The sequence below is a fragment of the Lithobates pipiens genome, unplaced genomic scaffold, assembly GCF_037356315.1.
Source record: "Lithobates pipiens isolate NorthernLeopardFrog02 unplaced genomic scaffold, aLitPip1_a1.2 Scaffold_27, whole genome shotgun sequence".
Classification (NCBI taxonomy): domain Eukaryota; kingdom Metazoa; phylum Chordata; class Amphibia; order Anura; family Ranidae; genus Lithobates; species Lithobates pipiens.
In genome coordinates, this window is record NW_027507788.1 from 183,413,589 (window position 1) to 183,431,985 (window position 18,397).

The 18,397-nt window shown below is 44.4% G+C and overlaps 1 protein-coding gene across 1 annotated transcript in view; it reads right to left on the bottom strand.

The window, feature by feature from the left end:
- Nucleotides 1–18,397, bottom strand: part of PEX14 (peroxisomal biogenesis factor 14) — a 249,503-nt gene that overhangs the window by 46,058 nt on the left and 185,048 nt on the right. The window lies entirely within an intron of this gene.

Below are 18,397 nucleotides of genomic sequence, written 5' to 3' on the forward strand. Positions count from 1 at the left end.
GGCATGATGGGACTTGTATTTTTGCAACAGCTGGAGGTCCGCTAATTGTATATCCCCGTCCTACTCTATTAGCTTTTAGAATATCCCTGAAAACCCTTCTCTTCAGAGAAGCCTATCCTGCCCCCACCTAAAAACTGTATTTTCACTTTCTCCATCAGTTCATCCCCCAGTTATTACCTTTTGTATCACTTGACCCTCCTCCCTCCTAGATTGTAAGCTCTAAACCAGGGATCCTCAAACTATGGCCCTCCAGCTGTTGCAGAACTACAGATCCCATGAGGCATTGTAAAACTCTGACATTCACAGACATGACTAGGCATGATGGGATTCGTAGTTCCTGAACAACTGGATGGCTGTAGTTTGAAGACCCCTACTCTAAACAAGCAGGGCCCTCAGATTCCTCCTGCATTGTATTGTAACTGTACTGTCTGCCCCCATGTTGTAAAGCTCTGCGCAAACTGTTAGTGCCATATAAATCTGGACCCTTTGGGATATCTTCTGCACCTAAATGTGATACCTCTCCATAAATCTAAAAAGTAATTGGTAGCATATATGCTGAATGCTGCTCGGGCATGTATACCAGATCTATGGAAATCTACCACTATACCACCTGTGCCACATTGGTTTTGCAGAAAAGACGAAATTGGGACAATGGAACACAACAGCTTTATTCTATGGAAGGGAGGAGGAATGTAGGGAAACATGGCGGCCATGGGTGACCTTCACCTGTACACCTCAGTATGTCGATTGTTTTTCTGTTTAAGCCACCAAGAACTACGATTCATATAGGTGGGTTTTGGTTAGGGGGGGGGGGGGGGGGGAGGAGGGGAGGGTCAGAGACTGAGATGTCCTTAAGACATTCCGCTTTGTTTTTCCATTCTTCCTTTGTTTTTGTTGTTGTTTTTTTTTATAGATTTATCAATCCCCCTCCCGTGTCCTCCAGGAGATGGGGCCAGGGGAGAGGTTTTTTATTTTAGAGAAGGGAAGGTAATATAAAAGGAAGAATTTGAGCAGTGATATCGAAGAAATGAAATCCAGGTTAATAATTGTCGTAATATTTATTACTAAGTTGATTTTGTGGCTTTAAATTTCTAATTGTATGGTATTCGATATAAGATGCCGCAGGTTTATTTGTAACTTTGTTAGGCTGGAATGTTAGACCTGTCCTCTACTTTAATATAGCTTTATGCCTTTTCTTGTTACTGTTTTATATTGTTTATATGTACTGTATATAACTGAGAAAAAAAATGATTGAATAAAGAATATTAAAAAAAAAAAAAGAAAAAAAAAAAGAAGAAAAGGGAAGGGGAAATTTTATATATATACATATATATACACATATATATATATATATATTTTTTTTTTTTTTTTTTTTAGATTGTAAGCTCTAACGAGCAGGGCCCTCTAATTCCTCTTGTACCAAATTGTAATGTAACTGTAATGTCTGCCCTCATGTTGGCGCTATATAAAACCTGTATAATAATAATAATAATATATAAATCCTGTATAACAGGGATATGCAATTAGCGGACCTCCAGCTGTTGCAAAACTACAAGTCCCATCATGCCTCTGCCTCTGGGTGTCATGCTTGTGGCTGTCAGAGTCTTGCTATGCCTCATGGGAATTGTAGTTCTGCAACAGCTGGAGGTTGCATATCCCTGCTGTATAATAATAAAACAAATAAAAACAAATAATAATAACTCCCGATACTGATCAGATTGGACCTCCCAGGGCTGTCTGGACAGCAGCTCCTCCTGCTGGGCTCTATGGTTTCTCCTGCTGACTCCTTGTCCCTGCCAATAGTAACAGGGGGGGTTGTTGGTAGAAGCTGTCAAGCACACGATCTTCACCCACACCTGGAAGTGTGAAGATCGGCCCAGGGAGCTCTACTACAGAGCGAAGTTTCTGAACATCGGCTGCAGGACAGGTGGGTGTCAAATCATTCAAATTTGGTTGAATATGAAAATCTAAAATGGGCCTTAAATTGACAGTTTGAATTCAGTTTTTTGAAAGATTGAATCAAAAATTGAAAGAAAACCAGCATTTTCGCTATAAGCTTTTGGAATTCTGCTGCTGGGTTAAAATCGGAAGAATTGATCCCATCTCCTTGCAGTCAGCTGAAACCACCAATTTATGTCTCATAATAGAACAAAAAGTAAAGATGGATTTTTTTTTTTTAAGGTGGCAAGACACAAATCACACAACATAATTAAAGGATAGGTTCACCTGATTTCAGGGTGGAACACGCAACATGTTCCCAATACTGCAGCCGCCACCCACTTTTTATCAAAAAATATGTAGCAAAATACATATTGACCTAAATTGATAACGAAATTCGATTTTTACATTTTATTGCATATGTTTTATAGCAGAAATTAAAAAAATATTTGTTTTTCCTTTCTCAAAATTGTTGGTCTTTTTTTGTTTATTAGCGCAAAAATATAAAAAAAATATATATATATATTACACAGAGGTAATCAAATACCACCAATACCCCCTTCTTGTGGGGGGAGGAGGACAAAAATGTTATTTAGGTAAAGTGTCGCACGACAGCACAATTGTCTGTATAAATAACACAAGTGCTGTATCGGGAAAAAAAAAGGCCTGGTCAGGAAGGGGGTAAATCTTCCGGAACTGAAGTGGTTAAAAAAAAATATAGTTTTATTGCAATGAAAACTGTTTTAAAAATGATTTCAATAAAACTGTATTTTTTAATGATGTTGTGATTATGTCTCAGCACATACAGAATCCATCTTTCCTTATCGTACTATTATCAATATTAGGATGTGGTGCTCCTAGCAATCCTCTAAAAATGACACCAAAGCTTTGTTTTTGTCATTTAAAAATAACAAAACATGTTATACTTACCTGCTCTGTGCAGTTGGTTTTTTCACCGAGCAGCCCCAATCCCCCTTTTCTCGGGTCCCTCTTCGGCCCTTCTAGCCCCTTCCTTCTGCTGAGTGCCCCCACAACAAATAGCTTGCTATGGGGCATCCGAGCCGCTGCTCTGTGTGTCTATTCAGACACGGAGCCGCAGCCCAGCCCCGCCCGCTCTCTCTCCTCATTGGCTAACTGACTGATTGACAGCAACAGGAGTCAATGGCACTCTGTCACAGTCTTAACCAATCAGAAGGGAGAGTCCCGGCCAGCCAAGTCTCTCATTTCACATCGCTGGATAGAGATGGGGCTCAGATAAGTATAAGGGGGGTGGAGGAGGACTTCTGTTTTTTATCTTAATGTATTGAATGCTTTAAGATTAAAAAAATACTTCTGCCTTTACAATCACATTAATGTCTTGTTGTCATTTATGTCTGAACTGAAAGTTTTTATTGCTCTATCTAGGCCACCACAGGTATGGCCAGCTAACGCCACTAAGAGGTTGCTAGCGATATTAGTGTCCCTATTGGAAGATTTTCCCTCTATTCTTGTTCTGGTGACAACGCACAATTTTGGATTTTCTTTCACTTTCAGCAACAAAAACTCACAGGTGTTCTAATCACTCTCCACTATCCAAAACTAAAAAAAGGCCTTTCGTTATACTTTTAATTAGAACTCATCACAGTGATCTGGTATCTAGCTGAGGGAGGCCCGTAAAGTAGCACCAACTATAGGCAGCTTTTTTCATTTTATTTTGAATAGAGTAATCGAGGATTATAACCCGTCGTTTTTTTTTTCATCTCTGTGTCCCACTGGGGAGATCTACCCACACTTCCTGTCCTATAGCCAAAACAGGAAGCGAGAGGAAATCCCTGAAAATTAAGGGAATCCTTTGGGGCCCTCAGGTCACCATTACTTTTCTGGGGACAACCCAAAATTTGGGGTTTTCTTTTGCTTTCACTTTCAAATGATAATAGTATACAGTAGAGCTGTACGATTAATCGTTAAGAATCGTTATCGCGATCTTGAAAAAAGTATTTGCGAATCTTTCTATAGAGTATCTGTCTCTCTGCTCTGATAAAGCCGACAGCCCTCAAAAGAAAGGAAAAAAAAAAAAACAGGCAGTCTGCCAAGAATCACAACATTCTTTAGCAATGAAACTTAGGCCTCATGCACACGGACGTTTTTACAGCCGCTTTTTTGAGCGTTTTTTGCAGCTTAAAAACGCCTGTCCATGTTAGTCTATGGCTTCATGCCCACCTAGGCGTTTTTGAGCTGCAAATGGCATAGGCGTTTTTAAGCTGTAAAAAAAACCCAGGACCAGTGCGTTCCGTGGCGCGGAGCTAGAGCTGTAAAAACGCGAATCGCGGTAAAACGCGTAAAAACGCGCACAAACGCGCAAAAACTCGCAAAAACACGCGTAACATCTTTTCTGTGTTTTCTGAGTGCTATAGCCAAGAGATGTGTTTCTTTAAAAAACTACTTAACGCTAACGCTAAAAAACGTGCAAAAACGCCAATGCAAAACGTGGTAAAAATCGAGTTTTTAACGCAGATTTTTCCAGGCGTCGGAGCTAGCTTTGCAGCCAGTTTTTTTTTAAATGTCTGTGTGCATGAGCACTTAAGTCTAAACATTGTAACAAGTTGCTCTTTAGATGAAAAGGAATGAATACACTGGTGGTTGTTGCAATTCTTCATATCACACTGTATTTGCGCAACAGTAGTTCAAATGCATTTTTTGGGGGGAAAAAACGACACTTTAATGAGTTTTAAAAAAAAAATAACCAGTAAAGGTAGCCCAATTTTTTTGTATAATGTGAAAGATTTCACACCGCGAGAATCGTGATCTCTTTATTCTAAGCAAAAAAAATTGTGATTCTCATTTTGGCCAGAATCGTGCAACTCTAGTATACAGGACAAATAGAGAAGGGGAAGGTCTTTAGCAGGGGCACAGACAGCAATAAATGCCTGATATGGGTCTTAGGCTGGATTCACACCTATGCAGTTTTAGTACTTTTTGCATTTTGCAGATTTGCACTGCAGTCCATTTAACATAGATTCCTATGGAGCACGTTCTGTAGAGCAAATCTGCAAAATGCAAAAAGCACTAAGGCCCCTTTCACACTGGGGCGGTGCAGCCGTCGGCGGTAAAGCGCCGCTATTTTTAGCGGCGCTTTACCGACGTTTTAGCGGCGGTCTGCGGGCACTAGCGGGGTGGTTTTAACCCCCGCTAGCGGCCGAAAAAGGGTTAAAACCGCCCGCATAGTGCCGCTGCAGCGGCGCTTTGCCGGCGGTATTGCCGCGCTGTCCCATTGCTTTCAATGGGTAGGAGCGGTTTAGGAACGGTGAATACACCGCTCCTTCACCGCTCCAAAGATGCGGCTAGCAGGACTTTTTTCACCGTCCTGCCAGCGCATCGCTCCAGTGTGAAAGCCCTCCGGCTTTCACACTGGAGTGAAAGGGGCCGGTTTTTTCAGGCACTACACAGGCGCTATTTTTAGCGCTGTAACGCCTGAAAACCACCCCAGTGTGAAAGGGGCCTAAAACTGCATAGGTGTGAATCCAGTCTAAATTCATCTCCATTCTGTCCAAACCAAAACAAAAAACTTTTTCCTTTAGTTATATTTTAACCCCTTCCTGCACTATACACCAATGAGGGCTACAGCACAGGCTTACTTTGCAGAGAGGGCGCATATTGATTGTCCTACCATGATCGTGTGCAAACCCCCCCCCCCCCACCGCCCCCGTGGTGCGCTCTGATCGCTGACTCCTTTGGACTCAGCTGATCACAGATCACGGTAAAGGGCCATTATCAGTGCTGCCAACCAGTGCTGCCCATCCGTGCTGCCCATCCGTGCTGCCCATCCGTGCTGCCCATCCGTGCTGCCCATCCGTGCTGCCCATCCGTGCTGCCCATCCGTGCAGCCCATCCGTGCAGCCCATCCGTGCAGCCCATCCGTGCAGCCCATCCGTGCAGCCCATCCGTGCAGCCCATCCGTGCAGCCCATCCGTGCAGCCCATCCGTGCAGCCCATCTGTCAAATTTTCCACTCGCCTACTCACATTTTGCAAGTGGAAAATTAGGCCTGGCGAGGAGCCGGCAGGCGGTGTTGACTGGGAGCTGTTCTCCCGGTGGAAGAGTGCCATGGAGTTAGAGAAGAGCAGCGGGATCACCGAGCAGTAAAACATGCTCTAACAGCTTACATTGAAACTGTCTCCGCTCTGCTCACTCACACAGCCCCGCCTCCTCCTAACCCTGCAATAGACAGAACGCAGGCCCAATGCTGGGATGCATTTTGTCTATTACAGGTGTGGGGTTAGGAGGAGGCAGGGCTGTGTGAGAGTGAGCAGAGCGGAGACAGTATCAATGTAAGCTGTTTAACGTTAGGTGATCCCGCAGCTCTCCTTTAACTCCAGTCACGATCCCGCCACCCCCCTCACTTCTTCCACCCTGGCAAGGATGCAATTGCGGCAATGTCAGGCTGCAGTGCGGGGCGTGGAGAGGCTGCAGCGCGGGGAGCGGAGAGGCTGCAGCGTGGGGAGCGGAGAGGCTGCAGCGCGGGGAGCGGAGAGGCTGCAGCGTGGGGAGCGGAGAGGCTGCAGCGTGGGGAGCGGAGAGGCTGCAGCGTGGGGAGCGGAGAGGCTGCAGCGTGGGGAGCGGAGAGGCTGCAGCGTGGGGAGCAGAGAGGCTGCAGCGTGGGGAGCAGAGAGGCTGCAGCGTGGGGAGCAGAGAGGCTGCAGCGTGGGGAGCAGAGAGGCTGCAGCGTGGGGAGCAGAGAGGCTGCAGCGTGGGGAGCAGAGAGGCTGCAGCGTGGGGAGCAGAGAGGCTGCAGCGTGGGGAGCAGAGAGGCTGCAGCGTGGGGAGCAGAGAGGCTGCAGCGTGGGGAGCGGAGAGGCTGCAGCGTGGGGAGCGGAGAGGCTGCAGCGTGGGGAGCGGAGAGGCTGCAGCGTGGGGAGCGGAGAGGCTGCAGTGCGGGGTGCGGAGAGGCTGCAGCGTGGGGCGCGGAGAGGCTGCAGCGTGGGGCGCGGAGAGGCTGCAGCGTGGGGCGCGGAGAGGCTGCAATGATGGGCACAGGTCACGCTGCATTGATGGGCACTGGCGAGCCTGCATTGATGGGCACTGGCGAGCCTGCATTGATGGGCACTGGCGAGCCTGCATTGATGGGCACTGGCGAGCCTGCATTGATGGGCACTGGCGAGCCTGCATTGATTGGCACTGGCGAGCCTGCATTGATTGGCACTGGCGAGCCTGCATTGATTGGCACTGGCGAGCCTGCATTGATGGGCACTGGCGAGGCTGTGCTGAGGGGAACTTATAAAGTTGTTGTTAGAAAAAAAAATGTAACTTAATTCTGCATAAAACATTTAAGTGTAATGTCAAGAGATAATTTATGATGGCATGATTAGGGGCGGGGCAGGGTAAGGGTTGGGTGGCGAGTAACCATTGAGACCTGGCTAGTAGCTCAGGACTTTAAATTTGGAGCCCTGGTTTAGCCCATCAGTAAAATTGCAGAATTTTCTAACAAACTATGAAAAATGTTTTTGTTTTGTTTTTAATTTTCATTTTGTTTTGTTTGTTTAGCAAAAAATAAAAAACCCAGTGGTAATTAAATGCCACCAAAAGAAAGCTCTATTTGTGTGAAAAAAAATAAGAAAGATTTCATATGAGTACAGTGTAGCATGACTGCGCAATTGTCAAAGTGTGACAGCGCTAAAAGCTTAAAATTGGCTTGGGCAGGAAGCGGGTGAAAGTGGCCGGTATTGAAGTGGTTAAAGCTATAAACCGGTGGGAAGGAAGGGCCATCTATAAAAAGCTGCAAATACCAATCAGTTTGCAACCTGCGCTGGAAAAAGTCAGCTTGAAATGTGATTGGTTGGGATGAGTTGTTGAGACAGTAATCCTCTCCTTTTTAGACAGGAAAAAAACAGCGCTGTTGCTTTTTCACAATTTAGCAATTAAGTGAATCTAGGAAGAAATTAATGTGATTTCCCCCCCCCCCCCCCCTTTGCTGTATCTAGTGGCTTGAAGTGACAAGCGCAGATGTCCCTCACAAGATCCGCCATCATGCTGACTGATGCACCAGGGAACTAATCGCATGTCAAACACAAGATATTTTATGTAATAAATTATGGGCAAAAAGTAATTTCGGCGTCATTTATCAGCATTATTATCAGTCTTGTTTATCCGGATTAATCAACATTTTAACTCCATTTACTTTACACGACGATAAAATAGAGGCCACCGTCATTCAAAAAAAAGTGAGGGCATTTTGCGGGGGGAAAAGGGTTAATTGTTTTCTATTTATTTTAACTCGGAAAGAAAGCAAGGTTGGTAATAAATTGCAGAATTGTCAGTAAACAAGGAAAAGGGCTATTTTTTTTAAATGTCATAAAAACGACTCCATAAATCTAGCCAGCCACGGCAAAAGAAAAAAAAAATTGCTAATTTTGTGACATGCCTAATACGGGTCTCGGGATTGGGTGAGGCCGTTGCCATGGCGACCGTGAAGCAGAATATTAATAACTAAGGCCTCACTCACTCACAATCTATGGGGTAATTACATTTACATTTTAATTTAGGAAAACACATCTATTATGATTTTCCCCCCTCTTCCAAACAGCAGCACTGATTTATAATTAATTAAGAGGGCCAGGATAGGATATTTGACAGGGGGTTATTGAACAACACAAGTCAGATTAGAAAAAAAAAAAAAAAAACGCCTAGGGAAAAAGGTCACCATTTAATGTTAAGGGAAGTTTGTAGCCGATCATAAAACTGTTCCGTCCCATGGGTGTATTTTTGCTTTCCATTTAAAATGGCTTTTGCTGCCATAGACTTTTCTCCCCCTAATTGTATTGCAAACTTAAAATTAAAGGGTTAGTCTACCCAAAATTGATATTTTGGTAGATGCCGGTTGGGTGAATCGCCATCACTTCTTACATCTCGTGAAAACACCAAGATTTACCATGAGGCTGGGTTCACACCTTTGCGAATTGGACACGGGTATCCCTGCATACAATTCGCATAGCAGGAGCCTATGGAGCCGGTTCACATATCTCTGGGGTGGTTGCAGAGCACGCTGCACAGAAACGCTGTGCGTCTTTGGCTCTGTTTCAGGGCCGAATTTGGGCAGCGATTCAGCCCCCCCGATTCCTCCCTGGATCGGAGAATGGGGACGCATGGCGCTCCTGTGTGATCCACAGCCGGTTTCAGTGTGAACTGAGCCTACATGAAGGATAAATGAGCATACAGGTAGAAGCACCCCCCTAGAGATGGGTGTGGCTGATGGGGGGAGCTATAAAAAAAAAAAAAATAATTAGGAGCCTAGCCTTTGGTGATAAAAAATAAAAATTAAAACCAAAAATGCGTAGTCAATGCTTTTTTCCCCCCCCCATACAGAGATATGAAAATTCTATCCAAAAGGAAAATGATGCCGCGTACACACAATCGCACATCCTGACAACAAAATCCATGGGATTCTTTCCCGACGGATGTTGGCTCAAACTTGCATACACACAGTCGCACAAAGTTGACGGAATTTCGGAACGGCAAGAACGCGATGACGTACAACGGGCCGAGAAAAATGAAGTTCGATAGCCAGTGAGGCTCTTCTGCTCGATTCCAAGCAAGTGTGGAACTTTGTGCGTCAGAATTGTGTTCACACGATCGGAATTTACGTGAACGGATTTTGAGGAGGGAAAATATGAGAAGCAGATCTCAAATTGTGTGCGATGGAAACTGTCCGATGGAGCCTACACAAGGTCAGAATTTCCGACAACAAGCTCCAATCGCACATTTGCCGTCGGAAAGTCCGACAGCATTACGATTTCTTAGACCTGGATTTTTCAGTGTGCCCAGGCACCCTTTAGGCCGGGTTCACACCGCTGCGATGCGGGAACGCCGCGAATCCGCGGCATTTTCCCGCATCGCACGACTCCCGCCGGCAGTTCACACTGCCCTATGCGAACGGCTGGGAGTGTCAATGATATGTTAATGACACCCCCAGATCCGATCGCATATCGCAGTGCGATCTGCCGACTCGCACAAGAATCGGATCGCATGGTGTGAACGCCCATGCGATCCGATTCTGTTGCGGACGAAAAAAAGGGTCCCGTGCGAGTTTGCTGCGGGACCGCTGCGAGTTCAGCCATACTATCTGTATGGCTGAACTCGCAGCGCTACGGAGATCGGATGTGATTTGCGGTGCGAATCACATCCGGATCTCCCCCCGCAGCAGTGTGAACCCAGCCTTACTGCTTTCAGGTTTCTTTAGGAGTGCCTTGGCAAAATGCCTAAAAAAGTTGCCCTAAAATGATATACAAGCCAGCAGGTAGATCAAACCTGCCTTTTAGTTACACAAAGCCACAGGTTTTCATTGTGAACCATTAAACCATTTTAGCCATAGGCATCCTAAACAATGACATGGTTGAGAAGGGGGGGGGCGGCTCAGCAACCTTGTTTGCTCCTCCCCTGGCCATGTCCATCAGCACCGAGGTCACATTACCTGACTGAGGGAGAAGAGAAACATTGGGATACTAGTCAGTACAAGTGTGCAAATGTGTGTTTGCTCTGGTAGAATAAATCACCTCTACTCAGTTGTTGAGTGTCCTACATGTGTGGATGTTGTAGTGATGTGTAAAACTATTAGTTTAGTTATTGACATTTACACTGATGCAATGTGGTTTGACTGCAACCTGGATGTATCGCAGTGTACCCGTGGGTTTGATGAGGGTTATCTGCGCTTTTCCTTAGAGTACTATAAGGTTTTGGTACGCCTTCTAAAATTACCTAGGCCAAAATAATAGCTTATATCCCAGGAGCCTTCATGGGAAATTTTGCTTTCATCTGGAGGAGAGCTTTATTATCAGCCAAGCACACCCTCCTGCCTGCATGCCTGAGCTAAAGGTAAATGGATTTCAGGAAGAAAATGCAACACAAATCATGTGCCCTTACTCAAGAGATGAGAGGCCTGGTCCCAAGCTATCTCTGCTCTCATTTTCATAAACAAGCTCTTGTCAGATCACTCAGATCTACTGGCAGAGGTCTCCTCTACATCTCGGTGCCCAAGAAGATCCAGCATGGTGGTCGGGCCTTCTCCCACCAGGGTGCCGTACTATGGAATAGCCTCCCTGTCGAGCTCCAGGAGGCCCCCACTATTCTGGTCTTCTGCAGGTTACTGAAGACTTGGCTTTTCACACAGGCGTTTCCTGCGTAGTCTTTTTCTACCATTCTGCCACCCTGTGCTGCTTCTGGTCCCTGGGCCCTCTTTTTCCGTCGGGACCCTTCGGGGTAAGACCGCGCTATATTAAGATTCCTCTCAACTCAAGATGGCCACAGCTAGAAAAACTGGGGGGGGGGGGGGGGGGGGTTCCAAGTGATTTCTCAGTCCTGATGCAAGCAGTGGGCTGGAAAGAAAGAAAAATCCAGATCAAATTATTATTTGGTGCGAGTACCCTTTGGCTTCAAACCAGCATCAATTCGTACACGGTCAGGGATTTTTTAGGTTTAGAGTCAGGTGTCTGATTAACCAATTTCTACCAAGCATGTACTAATGATCATCAATTTCATATGTAGGTTGAAACACATATATTAACGGAAACCGAAACAGCTGTGTATTAGGCTTAAAGTGGTTGCTAACCCAATTTCGGTCATTTACATACTTAGTTCTGTATCCTAATAGCGTGCCCCCCTGTGTCTGTTTTTCACGGTGGCTTCCTACTCTCATGTTTTTCCTCTCTGCCCGTCTTGCAGAAGCAGCGGGCGGGACAGAGGTTTCCCTGCTGACAACAACAGGAGGAGAGAGGAGGCACAGTCGGTCACGTGATTGCTGGGAGCCGCTGTGAGATACGGCAAAGGAGGTATTTTTTTAATGAAACACAGAGACAGGGGGGGGGGCACTCTATTAGGAAACAGACACACTGAGAGGGCAGGAGGGGGGGGCACAGAGGAGACAGACACAGGAGAGCAGGCTGCGGCTGACGGAGGGACGCAAATAGACCACAATGTCAGGGGCTCAGCAGCCATGATTATCATGGTCTAGTTGCATAGGGGAGGGGGAGAAACTGGCAAGATCAGCCAGGTTTTTTTTTAGGTGTTGCAGGGGTCCAAATTATACAGCACAAGAACTGTGCTGTGTAAAATGCTTTAAAGGAGCAGAATCTGTGTTTTTTTGGGGGGGTTAACAAACGCTTTAACACTGGGTGAGGAACAGCCAAACTCTGCTATGAAGGTGAGGTTATGGTAGACCTTTTCATCTCACAGGTCATATATACCATGGCAAGAGTGAGCACACAAGGTAGTTGCACTGCATCAGCAAGACCCTCCCAGGCAAAGGTTACAAAGCTGATGAGTTTCAAGTTGTGCTGTTCAAGTTCTTTTGAAGAAGCACAAAGAAAAAACAGGTAACGTTGAGGACCATAGACACAGTGGTCGGCCAAGAAAGCTTAACACAGCAGATATAAGACACATCATGCTTACTTCCCTTTGGCATCGGAAGATGTCCAGCGGTTCCATCAGCACAGAACTGGTAGAAACCAGTGGGACCCAGATACACCCATCTACTGTCCCGAGAAGTCTGGCCAGAAGTGGTCTTCATGGAAGAATTGTGACCTAAAAGTTCTACCGCTGATGTGGAAACAAGGCTAAGAGACACAACTAGGCATGAAAACATAGGCACTGAGATGTAGAAAAATGGCAGCAGGTGCTTTGAAGAGTCAAAATGTGAAATATTTGGCTGTAGCACAGGGCTTAGCAAACTTTGTCTTGCGGCGCACCTGAAAAGATTTAACATTTTTTGTGGTGAAGAACTTATTTAATTTTTACATATATATTTAGTTTTACATTTAATGTGCGCAATGTGACTGCTTTGGAGAGCAAATCAGATTGACACGAGGCTCCAAAGTCGACAAACAAGCGCACATTTCATTGTCAATTTTAAGAAGTCTCACTCTCTCTTTTTCAATTTGAAAAAAGATAGAATCCAGCACTATAGACAAATAAGAAAAGGGGGACAGGCGCCTCCAAGTATAATGCCGCGTACACACAGAATTTCGGCCCGCAAAAGGCAGATGAGAGTTTTTCATCAGAAAATGTGACCGTGTGTATTCTTTATCGTTCTGTTGCTGATGGCATTCCAGCCAGCAAAAGATTGAGAGCATGTTCTCAATTTTTCGATCGGGAAAAATGCGATGGTCCGTGGCAATTCCGACCTGCAAAATTCCTACGCATGCTTGGAAATAATTTGACGCATGCTCGGAAGCACTGAAGCACGGAAGCACTCATTTTCTCATAGTGTTGTACATCACCGCGTTCTTGACGTTCGTAATTTCAGCAAAATTTTGAGTGACCGTGTATATGCAAGGCTATCATGCATGCTCTAAATACACTTCATGCCTGCGATCCACTTTCCATTGGGAGCTGCGTTTCACGTTGCGCTCCAGCGCAGACTACCTGTCCCTCCCACCCTGCCCCATGACAGAGTCTGACCGTTGTTAAACAGTGACGGCTCCTACAAAATATCCAACAGCACACCCGCAAATCTGCCCTGCCACACAGTTTGAAAAACACTGCTGCTTTGTTGGTGAAGATTTGGAGAGCGGTACAATGATGAGTGTCTGAAGGCAACAGAGAAGCATGGTGAATGTACCTTGCAAGTTCGGGGCTGCATTTATGCAAATGAGTTGGAGATTTGGTCAGGATCTGTGGTGTCCCCAATGCTGGGAAATACAGGCAGATGCTTATCCATCATGTCATACCATCAGGGAGGCATGCGATTGGCCTCAAATTTATCTGCAGCAGTTCATTGACCCCAAACATACAGCCAATGTCATTAGGAACTATCTTCAGCAAGAAGCACAAGGAGTCCTGGAGGTGATGGTTTGGCCCCCACAGAGCCCTGAACTCAGCATCATGGAGTCCATCTAGGATTACATGAAGAGACAGAAGGATTTGAGGCAGCTGACATCCACAGAAGATCTGTGGTTGATTTTCCAAGATGTTTGGAACAACCTACCTGCCAAGTTCCTTCAAAAACTGTGTGCAAGTCTACCTAGAACAGTGATGGCGAACCTTGGCACCCCAGATGTTTTGGAACTACATTTCCCATGATGCTCAACTACACTGCAGAGTGCATGAGCATTGTGGGAAATGTAGTTCCAAAACACCTGGGGTGCCAAGGATGACCATCACTGACCTAGAAGAATTGATGCTGTTTTGAAGGCAAAGAGCGGTCACACCAAATATTGACTTGATTTGGATTTCTCTTCTGTTCATTTACTTTATTTTTTTATAAATGGACAAAAGGGAAACTATTAACACTTCTACTCATAAAAGCATTCTCAGATTACAGAATTTTTTAACCACTGCCTAAAACCTTTACACAGTAGTGTATAAATTTCAATATACCTTGATTGGTAGATGTGAGTCTGAAGGAGAGTGCTTTCCTAGGCAGGCTGTATTTTCATGCAGAATGTTCTAGGTAACATTTATGTTATGCTGAGCCTCCATGATTGAAAGAACTGAAATCCAATAAATAAGAGGGACGGGCCAGGGACTGTCAGGTTGGACAGGCACTAAATGATGCTGGAAATCCTCCTGCCAGGAAATGTGGTGGACGCTCTCCAATTTGCTGGAGCTTCTAATGCACATTGTGAGAAGCTCACAGTGTGCAGTGAAATCAGAGTAAGCAGTCTAGGTACAGCAGAGGAGGCTGTACCAACTGTGTAAGACTGAAGGGAAGGCTGGAAATGAACTTTGAATTACCATGAAATCACCTTATAAATAATTTGTAAATATGTTTACCGTGATGTGCTTTTGGAACAGCATGTTCCAACAGCTCAAAAAATTAACGTAAATTCTATAAACGTAAAAACAGAGGGCTGGTAAGGTTTGAAGTAATAAATAATTGCTGAATGAGATATATTTTGTTACAACATGCCAACGTTCCAATGAAAAAAGGTCTGGTCTTTGCCCACGGTGTCCACTTTAGGATGTAACTGAATGTTGTGCCACACTTCATTCCTCCTAGCAATGCCACTTGTCCACTTCTAGGCTGCTAAATTTCACCTTTTTTTTTTTTTTAACAAGGAATACAAGGGCTGCCTTCTAGAACAATGATTGCAGCAAAGAGAAGCTTTGAGAGTAGAGAAGAGGGAGGTTGGAATTAGACTTCTGTAAAGCAGAGATTTGGACAACTTAACAGTAAGCTTGCTCCCAACACTTACTTATCCTAGAGTTGGGACTACTATTATAACCAATTGTCACCAGCCTGTATAACCCCTTCCCTTTACAGGGCAGTTTTCAAAACTGTTAGACCCCTTTCACACTGGAGCGTTTTGCAAGCGCTATAGCATTAAAAATAGCGCCTGCAAAATGTCCTAAAACAGCGGCTCCATTCACTCCAGTGTAAAAGTCCGTGGGCTTTCACACTGAAGCCGTGCGCTGGCAGGGCACCAGAAAAATGTCCTGCCAGCAGCTTCTTTGGAGCGGTGAACTCACCGCTCCTCCACCACTGCTCCCCATTGAAATCAACGGGGCAGCACTGAGATACCGCTGGCAAAACGCCGCTCCGGCTGTGTTTTGCGGGCGGATTTAAACCCTTTTTGCCCGCTAACGGGGGGTTAAAACTGCTCCGCTAGCAGCAGAATAGCGCCGGCTGCTAAAACTACGGTAAAGCAGTGCTAAAAATAGTGCCGGTTTACCGCTGATGCCGGTGGCGGCTCAGTGTGATAGGGGTCTTATAGTTTAACTGACAAATACTCAAATTACATTTTATATAATTTTTTGAGAGGTACTTAAAAGCGGAAATTTACCCATAACAACTTGATAAAAAATATTGTTCTTTAGCAAGGAATAATTATGCTACCAAAATTAGTGGGTGCTGTAAAATGCCTCCAGCATTGTCCCTGTTTCATCTTGCTGGAGAAAATTGGAAAGAGATGGGGTGGGACTTTGAATTATAAAACACCCTACAATGGTGTAGGAGTTTTCTATGTTTTTTACATATTCACCATTAACATATTACCCAATATTACTTTATGATATAGCCAACTTCGCAATTTTTTATCTTTAGGACATTATACTAAATAAATGTACTCTTTAGCCGTCTCTGTTCTATCTATTCTAGCTATTCTATCACCTGTCAAGCCCCCCCCCATGAGCGGGCCATTTTCTGCGATACGGCACTGAGTTATTTTAACTGACAATTGCCCGGTCATGCAACGCTGTACCCAATTAAAATGTAGGTCCTTCATTTCCCACAAATATAGCTTTCTTTTGATGGTATTTGCGGTTACCTGTGTTTTTTTGCGCTTTAAACAAAATTTTTTATATTATTATATATATATATATATATATAAATTTCCTTTACTTTCCGCTATAAAACATATTTAACCACTTGCCGACCAGCGCACGACGATGTACGTCGACAGAATGGCACGGGCAAGCAAATGGGCGTACATGTACGTCCCTTTAAATTTGCCGCCCTGCCAAATTTGCCGCTGGTCGGGACCCCCGTGAGTCCGGTCGCGGGACCCGCGGACTCGATCGCCGCGGGCATCCCCGCGATCGTCTCACGGAGCGGCCAAATGAAGAAATGCCGTTGTAAACAGCATTTCTCCATTCTGCCTAGCAACTAGTGACGCTGATCTCTGCTCCATGTGATTGGAGCAGAGATCAGTGTTCACTAAATGAAAGCCCAACCCCCCCACAGTTAGTAACACACCCCTAGGAACACTTAACCCCTACACTGCCACCCACTGGTTAACCCCTTCACTGCCAGTGTCATTTACACAAGAATCACTGCATTTATATAGCAGTGATTACTGTATAAATGACAATGGTCCCAAAAATGTGTCAAAAATGTCCGATGGGTCCCCCACAATGTCGCAGTCACAATAAAAATCGCTGATCGCCGCCATTACTAGTAAAAAAAAAAATAATAAAAAATTATTAATAAAAATGCTATAAAACTATCCCTATTTTGTAAATGCTATAACTTTTGCGCAAACCAATCAATAATCGCTTATTGCGATTTTTTTTACCAAAAATATGTAGAAGAATACGTATCGGCCTAAACTGATGGAAAAAAATGTTTTTTTAGATATTTTTGGGGGATATTTATTGTAACAAAAAGTAAAAAATGCATTTTTTTCAAAATTGTCGCTCGGTTTTTGTTTATAGCGCAAAAAAGAAAAAAACGCAGGGGTGATCAAATACCACCAAAAGAAAGCTCTATTTGTGGGAAAAAAAGGACGTCAATTTTGTTTGGGAGTCACGTCGCAAGACCGCGCAATTGTCAGTTAAAGTGACGCAGTGCCGAATCGCAAAAAGTGGTCTGGTCTTTGACCAGCAAATTGGTCCGGTCTGAAAGTGGTTAATAAACATTTAAAAAAAAAAAAAAAAAAAAAATTTCTTCATAAATTTAGACCAATATTTATTCTGCTACGTGTTTTTGGTAAAAAAAAAATAAATAAAAAAAAATCACATTAAGCATATATTGATTGGTTTGCACAAAAGTTAAAGCATCTACAAACCATGGGATATATACTGGAATTTGTATTTAGTCATTTTATTTTTTTTAACTAGTAATGGTGGCGATCAGCGACTTATAGTGGGACTGCAATTTTGCAATGGACATTCGGACACTGACACTTTTTGGGAATGAGTGACACTAATACAATGTTCAGTGCTAAAAAAATATGCACTGTCACTGTACTAATGACACTGGCTGGGAAGGGGTTACCATCAGGGGCAATCAAAGAGTTAGATATGTGCCTAACAGTTTTTATGTGTACTTTGTGTTGTGCTTTTACTAGGGGAAGTAATAGATTTTATTCCCTGCTTTGCGGGGAAATAAAATCTTTTACTTCCCTGCTGACAGGACAGGGTTCTACCTTCTTTACACAGGCAGGGTTCTGTCCTGTGTGAATTCATGATGATTGCAGGCTGTTGGTGGTAATCCATTGGCTGGCACCCGGTGATCGACATCTGCTGTGTTTAATTACAGCACTGCCGGGTTGCAGACAGCACGCTCCCTACCCAGAAGTGTTAGATCATGTACTAGGTACGTGATCTGGCGCGGCCGAGTCACTTTGCTGCCATATATGTAAGTTATATGGTCGGCAAGTGATTAATAACCCTACTTGCCCCATAAAAAATAAAAAATAATTTGGTTGCAGTTAGGTTGCCAGGTTTTAGCTCTTCACAAGCCTGTGACTGGACAGTGAAAGGAGAAGCGGCAGACTGATGAGCTCCTTGTTCACACATAAGCACTGCAGTACTATGGATTGGCTCGATCAGCTGCTCCTTCATATCTGCCTGGGGTTCAGCTTTAATTATTTTATTTGGAGAACATGAACCCAAAAAGAAAATGGGCAAATCAAATACACAAAAGGCACACGTAGAAAACTGCTTCTTGAAACTGAGATTTTCGGTTTTGTTGGAAAGTGAGGACATTTTGTCCCAATGGAGCCGGCAGTTCCAGGAACGTAATTAATATTTCATTAACATAAAATGTGACTCAC